The 8488-nt window shown below is 38.9% G+C and overlaps 1 pseudogene; it reads right to left on the bottom strand.

Moving 5' to 3' along the window:
* Positions 1 to 8139: 8139 nt before the first annotated feature.
* LOC126249867 (5S ribosomal RNA) lies at positions 8140 to 8257 on the bottom strand (annotated as a pseudogene).
* Positions 8258 to 8488: the final 231 nt, after the last annotated feature.

The raw sequence follows: 8488 nt of genomic DNA, 5'->3' as shown, positions 1-8488 counted from the left end.
AAAAATTAGACCAATTGGGTTTAACGCATCTTCAGCGATCAGGTATTTAGAGGCTAAGAACAGCTTGGTTAGGATAATGGGGAAGGTAATCAGCTGTGTCCAGAATGAGCTTTTCACTCTGCAGCGGAGTGTTCGCTGATATGAAACTTCCTGGCAGATTAAAACTGTGTGCCGGACCGAGACTCGAACTCGGTCCGGCACACAGTTTTAATCTGTCAGGAAGTTTCAATCAGCTGTGTATTTCACAAAGCAATAGCTTCACCATCCACCTTCAATGAATGAGGGACACCACAGAAAACCTAAAGGTGAATGGTTTGGAATAGAATTTAACCCTATTTCTCCTGAATAGAGGTTCAGGGCTACTGCTTTGCATCTGCTTAGTCGGTTAGTCAGAACGATAGTGTAGCAGAAATGTCCCATGAACTCAAGCTAGATACATTACAATTCAGTTATTTAGAAGTACAAAATTAGTTTCTGTTAATTCATATCTGCAGACTGGTGAAAAAAGGGCACATTAAAATCCCTCTGTACGCTTATAAAGTAAGCGTTATTTCTAATGAAATAAAAGAAGAACATACATAAACGGAAGCGGGTCTATCGTTCCGTCCTCACATCAACCGTGAAGGAACTAATGAATGGGAGCAAGCGATACATTATTTGCACCAAACGTGGTTTCTGAGGGTGACAAATGCAGGTATAAAGAGCATAAATTAAAATGATCACCAATTTCCAAGAAAAAAGTATGTGTTGATGATTATGATGACGGCAAGGTTATTAGTGTCAGTACTAAAATTTAATAAGGCATATGTGGATAAAGTGAACTGCAAATAATAACATAAAGTACGTCCTAAACACACTGACACAAACACACTCATACACACACACACACACGCACGCACACACACACACACTCACACACACAAGAACCAACAAGAATCACGTTGTCGGATCCAAAACAGAGGAAAAAGGAAAAAAAAGTTAGTTGAAAAAATTAAAATGAAATATCAAATAGCTGTGGTTTGCTGATTGCTAGAATAAAAGGGATGAGCCAGCCACTATGCAACACACTAAACTGTCCAGCCTGAAAGCTTAGACCAGAGTGAGACACTTCACAAAACATCAAAACCTTCGTCACACTCGTCTCATCTTCAGTTCAGATGGCTCCGAGCACTATGCGACTTAACTTCTGAGGTCATCAGTCGCCTAGAACTTAGAACTAATTAAACCTAACTAACCTAAGGGCATCACACACATCCATGCCCGAGGCAGGATTCGAACCTGCGACCGTAGCGGTCGCTCGGTTCCAGACTGTAGCGCCTAGAACCGCACGGCCACTCCGGCCGGCTCATCTTCAGTTAAATAAGGAATAAGTTACGACAGTAGTATATAACAAATAACAGATTTGCGCTAAAGGTCTTTAATGAAGTAACTCATTAACCCTTCTGAAGGAAATAAACACGTTGTGGTCCTGCTCAGGCAACAAAGTAAACTTCGAATGTCCTCTCTGAGAAGTCGTGTACGAGGTTTCGGAATCGGTGATTTATAGGGGAATACTGTCGTTGGAGGGTGCACTTGTTGCGAAAGATTTTGTTGGGAGATGGTGAGATAGCACGTTATATAAATCACATTGCGGAAGATTCTTTATTGTTTCCGCCGGGACAGAGATTTATTTTGGGGGCAGGCAGGCGCCGTCAGTACGCGAAAGTGGCGCGTTTTTATGCCCGGTTAACGTTGCCTCTCGAAATGTTTCCCCACATTTGACCATTGTCCTTCTCTACTACCTTAATGTGTTTCTGTCCTTTTCGGCCAACGTGATGTGAACTGCAAGGCCAGAGTGCCTGCACTTCACGGAAGAGAGGCTCTTGAGCGAGTTACAAGAAACTGTGATAAGGGTTACTTGTTCCTCATTTTCCATAAGTGATAATCTCTCAGAAATGTACGAAAATATGCTATGTCAAGTTTTGCATAAGGAAAGTTTCTTTGACATCGAAGGCAAACAAATTTTTCATTCACCGTATTTTAAACGTTTGTTTCGTCCCATTATCGGAAATAACAAGAATTGAGTTACTGGTTGCGAGCATCTTCATTTGCTCTCTTCATCGTAATCTTCATGAACCCAAAGGGACGCGTTTGTGAGGGGCTTCGGAATATTTCAGATCCCATACTGAATACAGTTCCTGAAATTTTTGTACGAAATTCTCGTCTTTTTTTCAAAGTTATTATTTCTGTGAATATATGGTCGGCCATTCTTCGTAATAAATAGACCCAGGTGCACTAGCCGAAGTAATCCTTTAAAACAATCTACAAATGTTTTCTACGCCACTGAAATTTGTGTTAAAATTATTATTCAAGAATCGTGAATCAAAGCCTGCCTAATGATGTATTAATGGCTGAATTCATCCGATTGTCTTATGTTACGTCGACACGCTTTATTTCTGGTTGACATTTATGGTATGTGTCCAATGTTACTTATCATATGACCAAAAGACCTTTCACACACAAAATACATTGTCATAGGTCATCGTCATCGACTTACATACAGGGTTAGGCACATGCTTGAACCGTCGTCACAAAGCTTATGACCAACGTTCCCTTGGTCGACCTACTTCTCTCCTTTCTTTTGTGCTGTAGTGCAGGACGTCCTTGGCTAATCTCTCATCATAGGTTACAATCAATATTAAGAAAGGTGAGGAGCGATGTTCGAGGCTCCCTTTGGGTTTGTAATGTGATATTTAACGATTCATTTTCCTCTCCAGCCCATCTACTAACCCTACAGTTATTTCTCATATCAATCATTCATACTTAGATTCGCCATCCCAAGAACCTTATCACCATTTCTGTACAGTGTCAGTGACACTGTCATTGCAAAGAATTGAATACGTTGCGGTAAGTCCAGTGATGGGAACTATAATCGATTTCTTTGATCGTTGTCATATTGACGCCCATGAGTGGAAAAAATACTTGGGTTTCGCACGATGTTTTCGAAGAAGAAAGGATTATTTGTTGAAACCACAATATACATTTCAGAACTAAAAGACATGAAGATTGTGGAGACTTTTTTTTTGCAGCAAGCTAGTAACTGTTGTCACTTCGTACAGTTTGTTTTACGTACGTTTACAGCTGCAATTCTGTATAGCATTATACCCTTTACACCGGCCTTTAACAATTTTACATTGAGTTAACTACTGGTTTTGAACAATCTTTCTTTCTATCCATCGCCTTGCATCTTTTCATACCCTCTCCCCTTTTCTCTCAACTTCCTCTCCAACTATTTTTCGCAGCGTTTCTGTCTCTCACTTTCTCTTTTCTCATCACTTCTTTCTCCTGTTCCCAGTCCATAATTCAGTCTAACAGCATGTTTCAAAACAAGCAAAACTTCCTAACGCAAGAATCTATCTTTATTATGTTTAAGATATGTTTACTATGTCTCACCTACCAAAATATTACTGTCCTTCAGCTTTGTTGCGGTTTCTTTATAAAAGTCTGTACACTGGTTTTAAAGTCGAGCTCTAAGGTTCCACATTATCAAAATGTATTAAACATCCGTTGCTGGATGAAGACCTCCTCTAGACTTCTGCGCGCGTTTTCTTCGGTGTTTAATATAGTCGTCTGTCCATCATTAGAAGCTCCTCGTCTCAGTTTTCTTTTGTGTGTCGGTAATCTAGTAAAGACGTTCCTCAGTCTGGCTATCATCTATTCGTCTAGCTACAGGTCTCATCATCCCACGTCGCACTTTCATTACAACCATAATTACGTTTTATGATCCAGGATAAATTTATCGATTTTTCTGCTCGTTGCTAGTTAAGTAATTGTCATATTTTGAATGTCACTGTCATATTTCAAAAGTTGTAATACGTACAAATTATAAACATTCCTTTTCACGCAAATCAGAGCTAAGTTTCGAAAACCCTGCTTATTCTACCAAAAGCACCCAAGATCATTATTACTCATTTGCTTGATTTAATTTATTCGTCATCCAATCGCTGTCGTAAACTGCCCTAAGCACAACAGCTCTGCAAATGGTTTTATAGTTTCATCATTCATTTGCAATGTTTTGTTTTTGATATTTCAGTTATAAATTGTTTTGTCTTATTTCAAGTGATTTTCGGGCAATTTCCAAAGTTGATCTACTAGGCATTGCCAATCATTGTTGAAGTTTATCTGGACTAAAGTCAAGCAGTACAGTAGCATCCACAAAAGGAAGCTGGTTCAGATATTTTCCATTGGAATGTAATATTTCTTCGTATTTCCTAGTTTAAGGCTGCGAAAATTTCTTCTAGGATATCTGAGAAACGTTTTGGTGAAATGGGATCTCCTAGCCATATTCTTCATAGTTCTGAATTATCCATTGTCTTTGTGGAGTTTACTGGAAATTTATCTGGCGAATACATATCTTTCACCCCACTAACGTAGGTTGAATCACCACTCTGATTCCCAAGGGATGCTAGTACAGATTTTGTTGAAACTATGATTAGCAGATAAAAGTGACACTTAATACTCTTTGTTTCTATCTATAATTTGCTTCAAGACTTGAAAATGGTCAATTGTACTATTCTAAGACAATTTGTTCCTTCACCTGATCAAAATCTAAGTTTTTTCCACATGTGACCGACGAAAATTGCACAGAACATTTTCACTTACGGTGATTAGATTGACAGATAGTTATGTAAGACTGTTCTTGTCGTTTCTTATGAAGAAGAATTATTTGCCTTATGTCAATTTTATGGAATTTTCTCAAAAAATAAAATGGTTCAAATGGCTCTGAGCACTATGGGACTTAACTGCTGTGGTCATCAGTCTCCTAGAACTTAGAACTACTTAAACCTAACTAACCTAAGGACATCACACACATCCATGCCCGAGGCAGTATTCGAACCTGCGATCGTAGCGGTCGCACGGTCCCAGACTGTAGCGCCTAGAACCGCTCGGCCACTCCGGCCGGCAGAATTTTCTCCTTCGACAGTCATTCTGTAAACATTTATAGCATTACCTGATCTTTTACTTTGGCTCCAACTTCAACCATTTATATATTTTTTTTTCTTCATCCTCCAATATCTCTTCACATTTCATATAGAATTACCTCCAGAATTTTTTTTCGTTTATACCTATCAGAGATTGAGATTCAGCTCTTTAAGTACATTCAGAATTATAGAAAACTTGGATAGCTTGTACAGTTTTCTTTCTGTTATAAGTTACTGAGACAGCTACCATTTTAACTAATTCTCAACATAAGTTTGTGTTTTGTCTTCTACATTTATTACTTCAATAGATTCTTTTGCCAAATTTTCATTCAGTCTTCTTTCATCCTTATGAAGACACTCCACAATCATTTTCTTCCAGCAGATACATCCTTTTTTAATAATCTTCATGTTCTGAGAGACTGTACTTCTTACTTACCTTGTTCTGGTCTACCTCTCCATTCTTAAAAAAATTCTCATAATAAGCAATTCTGATACCCAACCTCATGAGTATGTATTTTCCTTTTTTATTCATTTATTTATTTACTTTTGATATGTTACTTTCCGTCGTACGAATCTAGGATTACTTCAAATTCTAAAACGAATTAAGTCTGTCACATCCTGTACAATTCTTTTTTATTTTGTAAAATATAGACATTTGGTCATTAAGGTTGTAAAGTTTTCATGAATGTACGTCCAGTATAGTTCACAAAAGATACAAATTGTAAGTCTCAAATACAACACGGTGGGTTTCTGAATAGTTATAATACTTTCCCCAAAAAGATGCGCCATGATCTACAAAAAAGGTGGATTTTAATAAATAATGTCCGTGCTCAGTTTCCCTATCACATCTGGAGGCAACTTGCATACCTCTTGTCATGTAAAGATGTTTCGTAACCTCTGTCCCGGTTGTTTTCTTCTCCAGTGGCTGCAGATTCTAAAATGCATGCAGCAGACAATGCATAACGAAATGACAAATGGAAAGGAATTCAAGGCAGTTAAAAATGAAGTTACTCACTGTTGGGGTGCTATTTGATTTTATATCTATTTATAGAACCAAAGGATCAAGAAAAAGATTTTGAGATTCACTCTACTATCTATGCTATGGGTAAAATTTCTGGATACTAGATATTTCTAGAGCACGGCAAAAATCCCAGTAGAAAGAACCGTACGAATTTAACGCAAGCTCGCATAATAACGTCATCCGAGTCAATGTTAATAAATTATTCCGTCTTAACCCGAGATCACATTGTGCACACAGAGTTTCGTACTGCCTCCTTCGGAAAAGGTTATAGAGTGGTATGACTATCTTAACGGATTGGCACCTGCCCGCTCAGTGCACGACAGTGACTGGTCCGTGGTTTTCACTAACAACTAGCAACGGTAACTGAGATTTGTATTTAGTGGACTGAAACTTATAGAAATTATTATTAACAAGCTATCAGTGCAAGTAACATCACAAACACGGCTGGGGATGTTTATTAATATTTAAACAGAAAATATAAGTGATGGAAGTTATGCTCCTTTGTGGCAAGCCTCGCAGGTTAATCCCTGCCTTCTTTATAAGTTCCAGCATGACACGGCTCTTGCCTATCCTGCGTTCTCACGCTTTGAAACTATCTGCCGCGTTACGTGGCATGTACACATCTCGCTACCGTAGCACATATGAAAAATAATGCTTTAGGTTTTGAGATACTTCGACATTAATATCCCCATTACCATTTCGTACGTCCTTTTTTAAAATCATTTATCAGCTCTTGTAACTCTTCTTATAATCTTCTATCTCTCCTCCTGAATTTCAGTTTATTGATAACGTTCCATATAAGACTGAAGCAAGAGGAATTATTTCGCTCTAATATGAAGTAAAAACTGTTTACCTTGTATAAAATATATGACGTACTGCGTTAATGAACGATATAAAAGTTACTACACTTTTCAGAGAAAAAAAATATAAATTGAGCACAATCAAGTATGCCCCAAATCTTGGTGACATTGTTGCTGTGTCTGATATTATCTCAGTATCGCTTTAATTTTCTTATTTTAAAGATAATGCCGTTTTAAAATTTCATTCAGCTGTCGTGAGACTTCACTAGATCGATTGAGTCCATTGAAATAAAAGGACAGGATAGATGTTCATTATTGTAATTGAATAAGTTTTACACCAAACTGTTTAATCCGTCACTTCAGGTTTTAATGTGCATAAATAAAGCATAAAGGAAGATGTAACGCTTATGCATCATCTTTCACATAGAATGAAGACTTTTTTTTTAAGTGGTAAAGAGAATAGTCTTGGCGGTGCCTGGATATAAAATTTTTGCAGAGGCGTCTCCATAGCTGACCGCTTGCGTACTCTTTGAGCGATGGAAGAAGGCTTCTATAAATATGAATGACGTTCGGAGATTTCGGTCAATATCACATCTGCGACGGTTCGCATGCCGCTTCCAGCATTTTCGTACTTTCATATGACACTGTCCCTTTCTGCACTGTCAATGAAGAGTCATCCTCGCGTTAACATAAGAATGTCTGAGATCCATTTGTAGCCTTATTTCCGGTTCCATCATTTTTTGTAAGGAATTCACTTGCAATTCAAAAATGGCTCTGAGCACTATGGGACTTAACTTCTGAGGTCACCAGTCCCCTAGAACTTAGAACTACTTAAACCTAACTAACCTAAGGACATCACACACATCCATGCCCGAGGCAGGATTCGAACCTGCGACCGTAGCGGTCGCGCGGTTCCAGACTGTAGCGCCTAGAACCGCTCGGCCACTTCGGACGGCTCACTTGCAATTACTCATCTATGGTTTTATATCGTTTTTTTTTGTGTTTTCGGTATTGTCTTCTGTTTCTGTAACCTATTACACTGATCAGACAGTCTTAATGGAGGAGGACTTTGACGGCTGCCAGTTATTATTCGACGAAGAACAATCGTTATATTACTTTCTAAGTATGCAATAATTTCATTCGGTTTTGTAAAAAAAGCACTCCGTCTTCAGGCCACGAGTGGTCTACATGGACCATCCTACCGCCGTGTCTTCCTCGGTGGAGGATGCGGATAGGAGCGGCGTGGGGTCAGCACACCACGCTCGCGGTCGTAAGATGGTATTCTTGACCGAAGCCGCTACTATTCGGTCGAGTAGCTGCTCAATTGGCATCACGAGGCTGAGTGCACCCCGTAAAATGGCAACAGCACATGGCGGCCTGGATGGTCACCCATCCAAGTGCCGACCACGCCCGACAGTGGTTAACGTCGGTGATCTCTCGGGAACCGGTGTATCCACTGCGGCAAGGCCGTTGCCCATTCGGTTTTATAGCTCGTGAAAATAGAAGGAAATATGACCTAATATTGCCCTTTTAAAACTATTAAAATATTCCTTACTACTTTCCTGATTTCAGGATTACGTAAACTGGATTATCCTGAATACTGCTATATCGATATAGAGCATCAGAAAGAAAAGCGTGTACATTCGTAAAAGTGAACACTCTATCTGACTTGTACTTATTTACTGTACGATTCATACAGACGCAAC

Source organism: Schistocerca nitens, chromosome 3, assembly GCF_023898315.1.
Source record: "Schistocerca nitens isolate TAMUIC-IGC-003100 chromosome 3, iqSchNite1.1, whole genome shotgun sequence".
Classification (NCBI taxonomy): domain Eukaryota; kingdom Metazoa; phylum Arthropoda; class Insecta; order Orthoptera; family Acrididae; genus Schistocerca; species Schistocerca nitens.
This window is presented reverse-complemented; position numbering and strand designations above follow the sequence as displayed.